This window comes from Anser brachyrhynchus (genome assembly GCF_964034855.1).
Source record: "Anser brachyrhynchus genome assembly, chromosome: 23".
Lineage (NCBI taxonomy): Eukaryota > Metazoa > Chordata > Aves > Anseriformes > Anatidae > Anser > Anser brachyrhynchus.
The window spans coordinates 3288923-3304106 of record NC_137716.1 but is presented as its reverse complement, the minus strand read 5'-3'; the positions used below and the strand labels follow the sequence as shown (position 1 = coordinate 3304106).

General features: G+C 49.8%; 1 protein-coding gene across 8 annotated transcripts in view; it reads left to right on the top strand.

Moving 5' to 3' along the window:
- Positions 1–15184, top strand: part of GATAD2A (GATA zinc finger domain containing 2A) — a 63328-nt gene that overhangs the window by 21619 nt on the left and 26525 nt on the right. For all 8 annotated transcript variants that reach the window (XM_080565925.1, XM_080565914.1, XM_080565915.1 and 5 more), the window contains exon 2: positions 7551–7625. The gene's annotated coding sequence lies outside the window, so the exon portion shown is untranslated. The remainder of the gene's footprint in view (positions 1–7550; positions 7626–15184) is intronic.

Here is a 15184-nt window from a genome sequence, read left to right as displayed (position 1 = left end):
ATCTCAGGTGGGGGCTGCACTTTGCATCCAGATCAAGTTGTGTGTGCCGAGGCTTCTGAATTAATTAATGATGGTGGCTGTGCTCGGCTTCCCCTGTAAATAGGTGTGGCCCTGGGTGGCTGCCAAGCTGCCATTTCGTTCCCTTCTTTGGCTTTCTGAGCGGTGTCATTCTCTGCACACACCCTCGGCGAGGTTTTTAAATATCATCGGGGAAAACGAAGAATGCTGCTGCAAAATTATTAGCTTATGGGTTATTAACGTACTCCTACAACTGAGATTGGGAACGCAGTACTAGCGGAGGGCGGCATCACGAGCTCCAAAAAATAAAAATAAAAAGTCTTTGTGCTGTATTTGCTGCTGAAGCCAGGTAGGCACAGACGGGATTATGCAGGAGGTGTTGAACGCTCACCCTGTTCAGTGCAGGAAGGTGACAAGACGCTGCCGTGTCCTGCTCGATCCCAGGTGGCCCAGTTAAAGTCACTGGCACTCGGTGGGCACGAGCTGCCTGCAGGGCCCAGCACAGCCTCGCGGGAGCACTGAGCATCGCCCAGCAGCCGAGAGAGAGCCCCCAGGTAGGGCATCCCAGGGCAAACGCGGTGAATGCAGAAGGCACGGCTTACTCGCTCGAAGTAGAACAGATTTTTTCCACCAGAGCTAGAAACAACAATTTGCCACCTGCTCTTTTTTTTTTTAATCAAATGTTGCCACTCATTTTAGCCTCTGACCCCTAATGGGAGATCCAGGGCTTTCCCTTCTCCTGCCTTGGAGTTGGGCGCTTGGGGAAGGGGGCAATAAGGTCATGCACATATCCCTTTTCTCCATTTAATGCTCTGCGAATGCATTTCATAACGCTGCCTCTTTACGTAGAAAAGAGACGCCCTCCTTCTCTGTCCAAAACATTAAACATATCGAAAATAGTAATTCCAGTTCTTGAAAAACATGCTGGTGCAGCTGTCCACGGAAACCTGCGCCGTTAGGTGATCAAATTGCCCTTTAATCAAAGCCAGCCCGCAGCTTCTCAGCACAGAGGATCGCGGTGCCGCTGTGGATGGATGGACGGCGGGCGTCCCGCACGCATCCAGTCACTCTCAGTCCTGCATGAGGATCGATGTAATCGGCCAGAAATACAGAGTAACCAAAAATAGTGCAAACTGTCCTATATATTTAAAAAAAAAATAAATTAAAAAAGGGCCAAAGAACCCCCAACCTGAAGACATTTAATCCATTCTTCACTCTTCGTGGAGCTCTCTCCCTCTGCTTAACAGCAAATGTTGCAGTTCCTCTTCTGAAAACGGGCACTGCTTTGTTCACGTCTGCTGCCTGCCTGTTGTCTGACGTGCCGGGTGTTTTTTGTTGTGACTGCGAGTCAGCCTCTTGCAAAGATTTTGATTTAATGAGTCAGGTCTGCCCATGTAGTCGTTACGAAGATCCACTTGGGTAGATGTGAAGCAGATGTGGATCCCTGCTTGGACCTGGCTCTTCCGAAGGTCTGGTGCGACTTCTTCATCAGTGGATGAGGTTTCATAGGATAACTATTAACTGTAAAATTAAGGACAAAAATATTTTCTGGCCATTTCACGAGGAGGTGTATTCTGTACTCAACGACTCTCCTAATTCCTTATCGTAGCTCTTTGTTCCTTGGAGTGAGAACTTGAAATCGCTGAGATGTCTGTACAGGGGAACACGGCTCAGAACCAGAGCAGATCACAACTGGTTTATCCAAGCTGTTGCTTGAAGGTTGACTTTGTTTCGAAATGTCAGCGTTTTGTTGCTTATTTTATGACATATTGTTCTTAATTTTATGAAGCTTAAGTGTCCCAAGAGCAGTCCCCTGTGGACTTTTGGGGGAATAATTGCTTTTTCATAGATTTGCAGGGGAAGCTTCCCCCCCGTTCGAAGACATAAATCGCAATATGAGTGAAAAGCCATATAAGCTGCATGCCTGTCTGCTAGAGCCCGTAGTGGTGCAACCCTAGACAATCGGGGGTGTTTCTATTCATGAGTAGCCAACCACGTCGTGATCTGGGTATTTTGAGCCTGCCCGATCTTCTGAATCAACCTGCAGAGAAACGCGCTCCATTTTGTGCCGGCCTGGGGCTCATTTCGTAAAGGTTTTCCGTGTGGCATCTGCGATGTTTCCATTGGCGTTTTCCATGTGGCATCTTCAGACCTCAAACCCCACGCGTTGGCTGCGTGCGCGTCAGCCCCGTGCCACCAAGCAGGCGAGCAGTAATGGGGCACCCCAGGCTCTGCTTACAGAACACCAGATTTTCAAGGTCTGGAGCAGTGTGCTGCCTGGAAGGAGAAATACTCCGCTCGGTACCGTTTTTTCTTTCTGACCTGCATTATTGGGGCCTCTTTATCTTTGCATCTTCCAGGCCCCCACACTTGAGTGACTTGTGGCTTATCTCGGGGAAAGCACAGGTAGATCGCTCCATGCGGGGCTTGTTCGGGGAGGGAGGAAGGAGCCTGGTAATGCGATTACCGCTGAGATGTTCCAGGCTAGGAACGAGAGAAGTCAAAATACGCGTTTGCACTTTGATCTGAAAACACCGAGTTTTGATTGCGAGAGATTAGATTGCACCCGTGGTTTTTCAGAAGGCTCAGCTTGGATTTTCTGGGGAGCACTCGCTCCCTGGTTCCCCGTTTTCCTACACGCTGGTGCATGCTTGTGGTGGGGTTCAGGGGGCAGAATGGAGCTGGGCACCAGCAGGTGAGCAGCGAGATCTGTGCCGCTGTAAGCGGTCCCCCCAGCTCGCCCGGACCCCGAAGGAAGGGAAGGGTTTCTCCTTGAAGCCCCACGTGTGCTTCCACGGGATTTGACACCCCTAGACTTGGCATCCATTAGGAGAATAAATGCTGCAAAATAAGCCTCCCCCGAAGGACGGACGTGCCGGGGTGACATGTCTGAAGAGCAGCCGTTGCCTGTAAGTAGTTTTCCCGTTTCTGTCTCTGCTGCTCCTACCTCGAGCGATTCCCTGGCCGCTAGCGTGGCGCGATCCTGCTGCGGACCGGCTTCGCCCCAGGGTCACCGCGGCTCCCGGCGCCCCTGCCCCGCGAGCGCAGGCATTGATCTGAAGGGGGTAATTAGGAATGCTATTGACGGCCGGGGAGGGGAGCCGCCCGCTTTATCCCTGGCGCAGGAATTCAGGAGGGAGCCGGGGAGACTTTTAATTTGTAACAGGTTTTATTTGCCATCTGACTCGTGCACAATGAACTGGTAGCGGTGGTATTAGCGAGCATCTGAAAGGAGCTTTTCTGCCTCCCTGCGAGGTGGCACCTCGCTGCACAGAGGCTGAAACCGGAGGGCGTGCGGCCAGGGGGGCTTCGGGAGCTTTCGCCGGGGTCTTCGGGCGTGCAGGAGAAGTTAGAAAGCAGTTCTTGACTATTCGGTGAAACACTAACGTGCTCCAGGTACAGAGTGGATTGGCACATTCATAAAAAGCCAGAGAAGTGCTTTTCCACTCCACGATGATGGCTTTTGTATTAACACAAGTGCCGTGACTATTATTTCCATCCAGTGGCTCTTCCTAGAATTCTGTTGAGACGCCTGCAGGCAGGAGGCTGCATTTTTGGAGTGTACAGAAGTGCTTTCAGCTGAAATTCTGGTGCTTAAAACCCCCATTTGATACTTCTGTACGGCTTCGGGTTCTCTTTTCAGACCAATACTTGGAAGACTTCACTCCCATATTCAAAAATGTTTATGGAAGTAAAGCCTGAGCACCTGAGACAGAAGCTAGCCCCTCGTGTGTCAATATTTAAATTGAAACGTGACTCCTTTTTCTGCTGACCAGTTTGCTCAGCCTTCCAAAAAGTACAGAAGTTTTCTTATCTCGGTTGTTTGAGGAGGCATGTGTAGCAGCACTGCTGCACTGGGGTACCTGTGTCATAGTTTCCATGCCTTAATCTTCTTATAGAATCTGGAGCCTGTCTTATTCTGAAAATATTATATTTTTAAAGCCTTCTTTTGCACAGTAAATCTCTTGAATTTTAGCGGATCATAATTTTTCCAGATAGTGTTGCTGGAATTCAGCAATGTTGCTAAAAAAATGCAATGCCTAGTGTTCCGATCTTCGACTTCCATCATCATTTTGTAGAGGAAAAACCTTCACCAAGTGACAAAGTCGGCTCTGAACAAGTAGATGTGATTTCTGCTCTGCTGGTGAAGTACCTTCGGTCCAGTGCCTGGTGGATTTCTTGTGTTTCACTTCGTACAGATGTAAAAAGTTGCTATATCAGAGTGAGATCCGTGATTCTCTTCAACTGACGCATCAAACCTTTGTAAGCAACGCTGGAGAATTGGGATATTTTTCAGAATATCAAATGCTGCTGGGTTGTGACCACCCTGCCACGCTCGGAGTTGGAATAGGAAAGTTTTGGGGGGCTGAAACGTGCAGCTTGCCCTGATTCAGAGGGTTTGGGGGATGTGGGCAGGGGTCAGCAGGGTGACACCGTGTCTGTTGGGTGGCTGGCTTTACAGCCAACATCTTGGCTCGGCCGCACGCTGCCTCCTCCTGCAGAGAGGTTTCTCTGATGGAAGCGCTGTCAAAACTTGGAGCTGCTGTTTAGACAGAGTTTCACTTCAGAGCCTTAACCGTTTAATCGCCCGCTTCCTACGAGAAGCCCTAAATAGATGCCTTAAAAATAACTCCTTCAACACGCTTTTATAAACATTTTCACCTTGGTTTTCTCGGCGCCGTGCGAGCAACCTTCCCGTGCTGGAGAGAGAAGCAGGAGGAGGCTGCGCCGCGGAGTGAGCCCGGCGCCTGGCACCCGGGGCCGACCGGGGAAACTTCCACGGCGTGGGTCAGCGCCGCCAGCATTTCATGGCAGTGAAGCGGTTAAAGTGCTCCTCTGGTGTCCTCGCAAGATGAAAACTATTTTAGTCCCATGACAGGAGCACTCTGGGAGCTGAGCGCTCCGGTTCGTTAAAAATGGAGGCCGGCCGGAGGCTCAGGAAGACGACTCGGCAGCTCAGACTTCCCATGTGCAGAGCACGTCGGAGGGAAGGATTCCTGCTTGTACCAACCTTCCCCAAAATCCCTTAAAACCCTGCCACCAGCCCATTCGTGTCGCCCTATTCCTCTTTCTCGGGGAGGACTTGCAGATGTGCAGGCTGTCCCTGCGGCGTGGGCTCCATCCCTCAGCCTCCCCTGCCACTGCGACCTTCGCCGGTCCCACCAGCACTATCCCCACCATACAAATAATGCTGTTTTTTCCCCCTTTTTGTTTTTCCCTCCCCCCTTTTTCCCAGCAGCGTCACAACTTGTGGCTTCCTGCCTGCTGCAATAGTGTCGTAGCTGCCGATTAACGCGGCAGCTCCCGCCGCGACCCGGCGTCGTGTGGGTTGTGTTTCGGAGGTTTCGGTGATGGAGGAGCCTTGGTTCGCGTCCTGGCCGGGCACACGAGGAGCAGCATGGAAGTACCGTAGTGCCCCTCGCTTGTCGGACCCCTGTGAAGCCCCTGAAGTGGCTCTAGCAATGGTTTTCAGTGGGCTACTAATTAGAAAAGCGTTGGACTAATAGGATGAGCTATAATTAGCAAGACCTGCCCTCTAGATGGCTGATCAGGGCCCGCACACAGTTGCATATCCATTCATTAACTTTCCATATCTGCAATTTCGTAGCGATGCGTTGAACCTATTGGAACCCTTCGGGGTGCTGGAAATAGTAAAGCAGACGAGTTGTACGGGGCAGGATCTCCCAGCTTTTGGGACAAGATGACCTCCGAGCTCGCTGGAGCTCCTTTTGTGGAGGTGACCGACCGCAGGCGGAGCGTGCCGGGGACAGCGACCCTTCAGCATCTCCTCCCCATCCGGCAGGGAGGAGGAGGAGAAGTCGGTGAGCTGTTGTCCTGCCCGCTGGACAAAAGAAAATAGCTCTGCAACTTTCTGAGGAGGGAAATGACTCAGAGTTCTTGGTGGCTTAGCAGAAATAAGAGGCCGAGCTTCCAAGGAGTCGTCTTGGCAGCCGGCGTGCATCAATTACAGTGCTCCACCTCCAGCCCGGCGCTGCTGCCCCGTGCCAACACCAGCTTCGAGTTGGTGTGCGTGATGTGGGGCTCGCTGCCGGCATCGCAGCTCTTGTCGTGGTGTCCACTTCGTGCTAGGTGAAAAGCAGAGCAGGCGGTGCCGAGGGAGCTCCTGCTGCAGGCACAGGCAGCTGCTGGCCCTCTTGTATGGTGAAATGAGTTGGTTGTACTGTGCTGGTGTGCACAGGCTCTGTTTCTTCCCTCTCGCTTCCTAGCGAGGGAAGAACAAGGTGTGAATGTCGTGTGCTGTATGTGCAGGGCGATAAAAGGGGTTTTGTAGGGCATAAGCAAGTGTGGGCCAGCAGGGCTTGGTCTGGGGTAAAAAAGCAGACAGCACGTGAGCATCGTCTATGAGGATGCTTTTTGTGTGCTCTCCTGTAGGAGCAAAACTTGGGTAAGAAGTCCTTTCCACTTTATTTCTCTGCTTTATGTTCAACTTCCTGGCAGCTTCTGCAGGGACCTGGGATGTGTCCTCAGGTGTGACCAGGAACAGGGGATAGCTGACTTGGTCCACGTTACGGGGGACCCTAAAACCCCACCAAAACCTCCTTACTTACAAATCAATATGAAGGAGCCTTGCCTTTATGTAGTATCTTGGCTGTTCGCTGAATGATCTCACACAGCACAAACCAAGAATCGGCTTTGCCGTTGGGTGCTGGATGGAATAGGTGAGAGGAAAGCATCTCGAGGGCAAGGAGGACCCGGAGCTGGGAGCTCGAGTACAGAGGCTCCTCAAGAAATTTGCTCAAGCTACAAGGCTCTCCTGCCATCAGCAGCTTCGTGGCATTGAGCCACGCTAGCCTAAACCGCTGGACAAATACTGCCTTGTTTGCCGCATCTCGCTGCGTCGCAGCTATTAAAATGCTGGTCCAGGGGCCTGCTGGCTTGTTGGGCAAATGAAAAGCTGAAAGCAGCTGAAAACCTTTATGAAATGAGACGTTTATTTTTGTCAGCATTTGTCTTTAAAGCAGCATGCCTTTTGAGGTCATGCCACAATTGGTTTGGGGAAGAGTAAATAAGTTTCCTTCGGGAGACGCGTCTTCAAGTGGTGCTCCCCTGCCCGCGTGCATGGCCCGGGGCTGCCTGGAGGCTCGCCCCATGGGACTGATGCTGGAGCAATATTTGGGGTTGGGGTGTCCTCACCCAGCCAGGAAAACGGTCACTTAGAACTGGGGATGTTGGTTCCAGTGGTGTTCGGGGCAAACCAGAGGTACCAAGAAGCAGTTGGCTTCCTCTGGGAAGAAGCAAAGAGTAAAGAAATAGAGAGCAAGAAAAGTAGTAATGGAAATATTTCTGTGCGCGCTTTCTGTTTTTAATCCCAAAGCACTGGAACACGAGCCTGACTTGCAATTCCTTTCCAGTTCAACTAATAGGATGTAAAAGATGTGGTCTTGTCACCTTTCACGCGGGCAGCGGAGCTTTAGGACTGTCGTCTGGTGATCGAGTGTGCTTTGGGCGAAGGCGGTGGGCATGTCACCGGGGAGACTAAAGGAGTACTAAACTACTTGTCTTTTCCTCAGGACCCTCTGCGCAGTCACTTTCAGCCGCTCGGCCTGGACAGGACCCCAGGTGGAACCCATGAACTTCGCTGACGGGTAAGAGTTGTGGGCGGGTGCTTTTTTTTTTTACACCTCTGCTCCTGCCTTGTCCAGGATGGCAGAGCTAAACTCGGACCTGGATTTGGTCCCTGTGCCTTATCCAAACGTTGCCTTTCATTTAACGTTTAATCAGCGCTCCAAAGTATGTAAATCTCCACAGCTTGCTAATGGGCAAACAAAGAAGTTTCGCTTCCTTTTAGCTGGGCATTCACAACAGCTGCACGGTATTTTCAGTCTTGAACAAGAGGAGAAGCAAAAGCAAGTGCACTGAAATTCCTCCCTTGAGACTCCTGTAGATTTTGATCATTTGTGCAACCCCCAGAAGAAAAATGGTGAATGGAAATGAAATTTCTGCAGCTAGCTTGTAGCTCTGGCAGTGATCTAATGGTGTACTTGAAGTAACGCAGTTGAAAGCTCTCTGGAGCAACTGTCCTGTGATGGTGCTCACCCATCTCACCGTATTGTCAAAGGCAGCATTTTAGAAATAGTAATTTATAGGATTTGTCCAATGGTTGTCTTTGTTTTGTTTTTCCCCCTCTAAAAGACACACTGCCAAGGCTCTGGTGATCAGTGTTAAGCATTTCTGGTCCTTGCTTCTGTTTTTCTTCTCTAGTGTAGGTGTTGATGTTTCTGCTGGTAGATTTACTAATTACTTCATTTATTATTTGTACATAGTCAGCGTCAGAACTGAGCCAGAGCCCAAACTTGTGCATAGTAGAGCCACCTTTCATTAGACCCACATGAAATCATAAAAACATCCTCCTTAATGACATCAGTCAGTGGTGAAGGAGTGGGAGTAGCAGTGAGAGTAGTTGTATTACTCTCACACTTCGACGTATCCACCACAGTTGTGGAAATTTCTTAATCTGCTCTCTTGATCAGTGACTTAAAGCACCTGAAATGCAGCTCTGTGAAGTTGTAGAGATGTGTGCCTAAATACTATCTTATTTTGCCAGTTCAACTTGTTACCCAAATACTGCTGTTCTGAACCCTAATCGAAACTCGTGTTAACTGCTGTTCTGCACTGAGGAATCTCGGTGATTTCTCTTTTTGTTGTTTTTTTGTTGGTTTTTTTTTTGGTAATACAAAGCCCAGACATAGTCATTAGCAGACTTCCTGCCCAGTAGTTTCTAGACAAAAATAGATCCATAAAACTTGGGGGAGAATTCAGGTCAAACAAATCCCTCATGTAGTGGCTGCAAGTAGTACCCTCTAAATAAACGCCTTTACACCCAAAGCTGTGGCTTTAGAATTAATATAACATCCAAGGTCTTTTCAGAAGAATTAGGCTAGTGGTTGGAAAAGAAGAAAATTCTTTAAGTTGTTCAGATCTTTCTTTTGGTGCCCAGTCCTTTGTATTCATTTATACTAATTCCCTCTATGGTTGGGCTGCGGCCGTGTTAAATAATTAATATTGGGTTGAATGAATCCGGAGTGAGGCCCTGCTTGGGCAGGGTGATGCTGCAGCCCGTTGGGATGGTCTGAGTGCACAGAGCCTCTCTTCCTTTAAGTTTTTAAAACACAGAGGAGCGAGGAATCACCCGTGCTACAATATGCACAGCATGCAGTGCTGGAAAAGCTGATTGTTGTTGTGACGGGGTATTTAACGATGCTAATTTTGCTGTTCTTGCATAAAATAAATGAACCAACCTAGATCCCTTCTTTAATAAGAAGCATACGTGAAATTGGGGGGGGACTTGATTGCAATCTACAGTGCTACAGTGCTGCTACTTAATATTTAAATGAAATTTAAAATCGAATTCTAGTCCTCTAAGCAGTAGGTTTTATTTCTGAGTCAAAATAAACACGGGATAAACAGTTCTTAATTATTAGCTAATAACTGTGAGGGGCTGACGTGACTGGAGAATCCACGCAGTAAAGGGAGGCAGCATCCTTCCTGCCAAGCTGCACCAGGCCACGTGCTCCTGCCTTTAAACAAAATGATTTTGATTCTGTCTTTTTCCTGCCGAATTCCCCCGGCGAGCTGGGGGTGACGATGAACCCCCCTCGTTGCTGAAAGCTGCAGCTCTGAATCGCGGTGGCAGAGCATGAGGAGAGGTGGCACCGTGCTGCCGGGGCGCCCGCGTCCCCACGGCGAGGCCAGGAAGTGGGGCTTGGAGCGCTGGGTGCTCTCAGGAGAGAACAGCACCGCCGGTAAGAGAGGTTTAGGAGAAACGTCTGTTCGCTTTATGCAAGATTTTTTTTCAAAAAATTAAGTATTTTTTTTTTGAAGATCCCTCTGGCAGTGCTTCTCTGAGGTTCTTACAGAATTCTAGCGAATAAGATTGACTTTTACAGGCCGCAGCTATTAGATGTTTAATATAATCTGTATGGCACATTGAGCTTTCTGTTAGGAATTGTGACCACTTCTCCAATGCACACGGCGCTTAGATAATGATTAGAGTGCAGGTTTCCTTCAGAAACGGAGCCAAACCTTGCCTTAATAGCGATTTTCTTTTTAAGGCGAGCTGACACAAAAGCGATGGAAGGCAGACTGGTGACTCCTCGTGCAGCGGGACTCCAGCTTCCAAAGTCTCCTTTCTGGCCAAAACCAGAGCTTAACGTTTGTGGTGCTCGGAGCTTCAGCATGCTCCTACAGATGTTTGTCTGTTAATTTCCGTAAATATTTAGTCAAACGAGGGCTGAGCTGCTTCCTACTGCGCTGCGGGCACGGCGCTGTGCCGGGGCTGCCTGGCGCCGCTGCTCCTTCGGGTGATAACAAAGCCGCTCCTGCAGGCCCAGGGTGTCGGAGGGATCCGTGGGACCCCCACACCCCGTGTCCCAGCCGTTCTCCCTCGATAATCCATCAGGCCAGTGCCCCCGAGATGCTTTTCTGCTGAAGCCTGCAGGCAGGCCGCTGCCGTGCCGCCGGCCCCTCGCCGGCCAGAGCTGCTCCCCGCCACGCCGCGCGATGCCTCGCACCCCGGCACAGAGGAAACTTTTGTGGGCTCCTTCTCCTTTTAACCGCAAGTACTTAGCAGCCCTCAGCGAGGTCACTTATCTTCCCCTGCGCCCTCGCAGCGAGGGGAAACGATAATCATGACAGAAAAGGGGGGGGTCAGGGCTGCCGTGCCCGGGGAGGTGCTGCCGGGCCGGCGTGAGCACACCCGCGGCTCAGCCGGCACGGGAAGGGTTAAGGGCTGCCATTTTGTTATGTAACACCCTTAATGGACATATCGGTGAATGGCACCAAAATGGCAGGGCTTAACCCTTGGTGGGCTGCCGTGCTCAGCCGGCCCCGGGGCTGGCAGCCGGCCCAGGCCGTGCTGTGGGCGCTCTCGGGGTGCTGGGCGCCCGCCTGCCCCTCGCCCCGTTTTGAGGGGGCCTGGGCAGCGGCAGCCCCGCTTGTGGGGCTCGTGGCATGGGGAGCATGGTGGGCACAGCCAGGGGATCCCCCCGCATCGCCTCGACTCCTTCAGGGAAGGGACAGGCCCTGTGGTGCCCAGGGGAGCTCAGGTGTGGGCCTTGTGTTATTATTATTATTATTTTTTGACCCCCCTGTTACCGTCCTTCCCCCGTTGCATTAATTCTTTTTTCTAGGTCAGTTCTTAATTTGGATATCTGAAGTTTGTTCCTCTAAAAATTCATACAACAAGGTCATGAGCTCCTGTGTGTGCACATGTACGCACATTAATACACATGCAGACATGAACACCTTCACACAGTGGTACACACACAATAATTTTTAACAACTCTGTCAGAGATCTCACTTCTAGCTTCGTTATCAATGAGTATGTAGGAAATAAAAGCGCTTATGACGTAATTAAGCTCAGTTGAAACAACTTCTTACAGAAACTTTCCTGCGTGCTGCTACGAGAAATTAATTGGTAGGCATGGTGGGGAGGGGGCGTGCGGGTGGTCCGGGCGGCCGTGCTTGCCGGAGGCAGGTCTGGTGTGTGCAGGGGCTGTGCTGGGTCCGAGCGACTGCTGAGCCAGAAACTTTGTGATCAGCTGCATTTAGGGAATATCCAAAGCCATCCCTGACTTCTTTTCACTCAGGGGCATTGACTTGGATGCGTCTTAACCTCCCCGTTTCCTCTTCTGTAACCTTGCTTTTTTTTTTTTTTTCCCTTTCACTGTAAAAGTTTCCAGATCATGCTGGGAAAGAGGGCTGTTGATCTTTGTTTTTGGCTACCGAAAAGGGTGAATATCACGTAGCCGGACGGGTTTGTGTGTGGCTGCAGTGGGATCCGAGGCCGTCTGCAAATGGTCTGCGCTGAGCCCGTATCTGCTGCCGGTGCTCACCAGCAATGTTGATTCTAGCAAAGCCTCAGGATGTAATTTTAACTTCAGCCCTTTTTATTTCATGCTACCAAGTTGAGCTAAATAGTAGGGGAAAAAAAAGTGAGCATAAGTGCTTTCCTGTGAAGGAATTACTTGAAGTTTGTATGAGGAAGTTATAAATCATGAATGGGAGTGGAGAGAGGAGGCGATACGGATAACTGAGTGTGATGCAGGGAAAAGTGGAAGTGTACATTACAAACAGCAAGCAAAGCGTGCTTTTTCTTTCCTCTTTTTTTTTTTAATTGTGGTTTTGTCTCCATGCACAGTGTCAGCATTCCCTGTGTGTGCTTGTGCTCCAAACCTGTTCCGGCTGCTCCCTGGTTGCCTGGAGGTGCCCTGATGGGGCAGAGCCGGGTGAGCCAGGCATGGCTTCTGCAGCTGTTTAGGTTTATTCTGGGCTGGATTGCACATCTGGAAAAATCAGCACAGAGTGATTAATTTCCCAAGTCCCAAACTGGAACTTTCTGACTTTTTCCCTGTTCTGTAACTTTTCCAGCAGAGGCAAAAGCGAGCGAGCAGGTGACGGTGCAGGAGCTCCCTGCCTCTGGCACCGAGCGCGATGCTCACCAGGCTGGCAGACCCAGGCTGTGAACTCCAAGGAGGAGGTTTGGGTTTTTCCTGTTGGCAACGTGCTCGGAGGGCAGGGGAACAGCACGGAGGACTTACTTCGTGATGAGACTTTGGGCTGACCAGGTGTAATCCTGTGGCCTGCAGTCCGAGGAGTTTACAGTGTTTTATGTTGGGCGCTAAACTGCCTTTTGAATTGATCATAGTGGTTAATCTGTTACAGCGATGGCACTTAAAGCTGAGTATTTGCTACTTAGTTCCCAGGCGCTCCGCCCCAAGCTATGCTGTTCCTTGTAATAAAAGGCAGAACCATCCATAAAAACTTAAAATTTACTGCATAGCCCTTACTTACTCATCCTTCTTTAAAATAAAGGTACAGTCGAGTTGAACCGAAGCTGTTTACACTTCACGTTGGTCCTGTTGCTGTTAGTGGTGGAGGAGCAAGAATGGGGATTTAGAGAATAGCTTCAAAACTGCTGTGTTATCCTTGAAAGAGCCTGGGTATTTTTGAAACATCCAGCTGATTTATTCCCATCTGGTGGAATCAATTGGTGAAGATGTGATCTCAATAAATTCAGTGGACTTGCTGGAACATGGCAGAGAATACAGGCTTTGAGTGTACAGATCCATTCCTTTTTTTTTTTTTTTTTTCTCGGTTAAAGTTGTGAAATCTAAACACAAACTCTGTTGTGCTTCGGGACTTGCCCTTTTTGTCTGTGGGAGTTAGGAGGGGCTCTGCATCCTCCCCCACCCCAACAGATAGTTTCCTTCTGGGAGTGGAGAGAGGAATCTGTAGGAGCCAAGGTACTGGGGGTACTTGTAAGGTGCTGTTCTGCCGTGGTGGTACGGGCTCATCTGATGGCAGGTGTGCCATCGTACCTGCTGGGGATGATGCCAGATCTGCCATCAGGAGGGAACTTTCTCCCCCACCTCAGCTGGGGTTTCTCTTAACCTCTTGTGTCATACAAGGAGCAGCTCACGTCCTTTCGGGATGTCTCTGCTGGTGCCAGTGCCCTCTTCCTCCTCTTCTTCTCCCAGGGCAGGCTTCTGGTTTCAGTCTTCTCCTACGGGTCTTGAGTTTAGGCAGGTTTGGGAAGTGCTTTGTATAGTTGGCCACTGTGTGAAACCCATCCTGCAGAAGACTTGCTGAGCTGTGCTCCTACTTTGTGATGCCCTTGGAGGTGCAGGAGATGAGGCCCAGTAACACAGGTGCTTCCCATAAAAGCCTCTGACACTACCAATTTCCCTCTCTTTCCCTGAAAAAGGAGAGAGAACGACCTTTTTAAGAAATCCTCCTCATTATTTTCATCCTTTTTCTCCTCTCCTTCTCTCAATGCTACATTTATTTTCCTTCAGGTCTCTCTGCATGTGCATCCATATCAGCAAACTTTCCTAGTACCGTTTCCCGAAAGGGTTAAAACAACTATTTTAGGGCTCATCTACAATAAATACGACTTAATCAGTATTGCAGTGGTAGGGGAGCCATGGAACCAGATCTCCCTATGACAGCGTGTATAAACCTTGAGCCTGCACCTGCATTCTTCAGGTTTAGCTGTAAAATCTTGGTGTAATCTAGTCCCGAGGTCTCTCTGGTAACGCAGGTCTGCACAACGTGCTGTTTCCCTTGTGCTACAAATACTCTTCTCCCTAGCAATTGCTGTTCCAGTTGCTGCCTTCCAGCCCACGTCGTTGTGACAAAATGCTGTGCTGTTAACAAAAACTTGGGCTGAGTTTTGGTTTGCAGAAAAGTTACCGTAGCAGCAGCACCATTGCTCCAAGGAGAAGTGACCCTGCGAGCTTCTTGACAGCGAGTACTGAACGCACGAGGAGGATGAAACCATTTCCAGCTAAAAGTTTGGGTTAAGTATCTGGTAAGGGAGCGATGATGTTACAAGTGGCTGCTTCTCGTTTGGGAAGGAATTGCAGGGTAGTGCTGTAAATATAAATGGATTTAATTAACTGCTCACAGGTGATGCAGAGTTTCCAGTGTCTGGCCTTGTGTTGGCTCTCCTAGAGCTGGAGATGGGAGAGCCCTGAGCCAGTGGAAGCTGCAGGGCTTGGCCATCAGAAAGGCTGTTTGCCACCGGCCTGCGTCATGTCCTGGAGAATCCGTAGTAGGAAAGGGTTTGTTGAAGAGGTGCATCCTGCGTTTTCATCAAGGCTGTGACAAGGCTGACCTGTGGAGGGTTTGCACCTGGAAAATGTTGAGTGGGGTGCCCAGCGTCTGCCTCTCCATTGCAACTGTTCATTACCTGGTTTTCTGCTACTGGTATGATTTTGGCTGTGTAATATTTCTTACATAAACTCACTGCAAATGCAAGATTTGGATTGTTTCCATTGCCTATGAAGTTAATGCAGGTAAGAGAGATTGAACCGTGAGGGTGCAGAGTTCTGCCTGGCAGCTCTGCCTGTAATCTGCTATGAAACATCCCACTATAGCCCAAAGTACTGCTTTTCCCCATCCCTATCAAAAATGGGGATAATGAAGTAGCAGCAATTATGTCTTATAAATGCCTTTAAAATTTGGGGCCCGAGTCTCTGAAGCACGGAGGCACAGGCCGCCGTAGCCATCGGATCAGCGCAGGCTTTGGGAGCGGTGCTGCTCGTCCATGCAAGACTGCAGAATATGAAGGTGCTGAAAATGAACCCAGGTCGGGCATCTTTTTATTTTTTATTTTTAGAGGAGGTTTCCTACTGACCAAGCA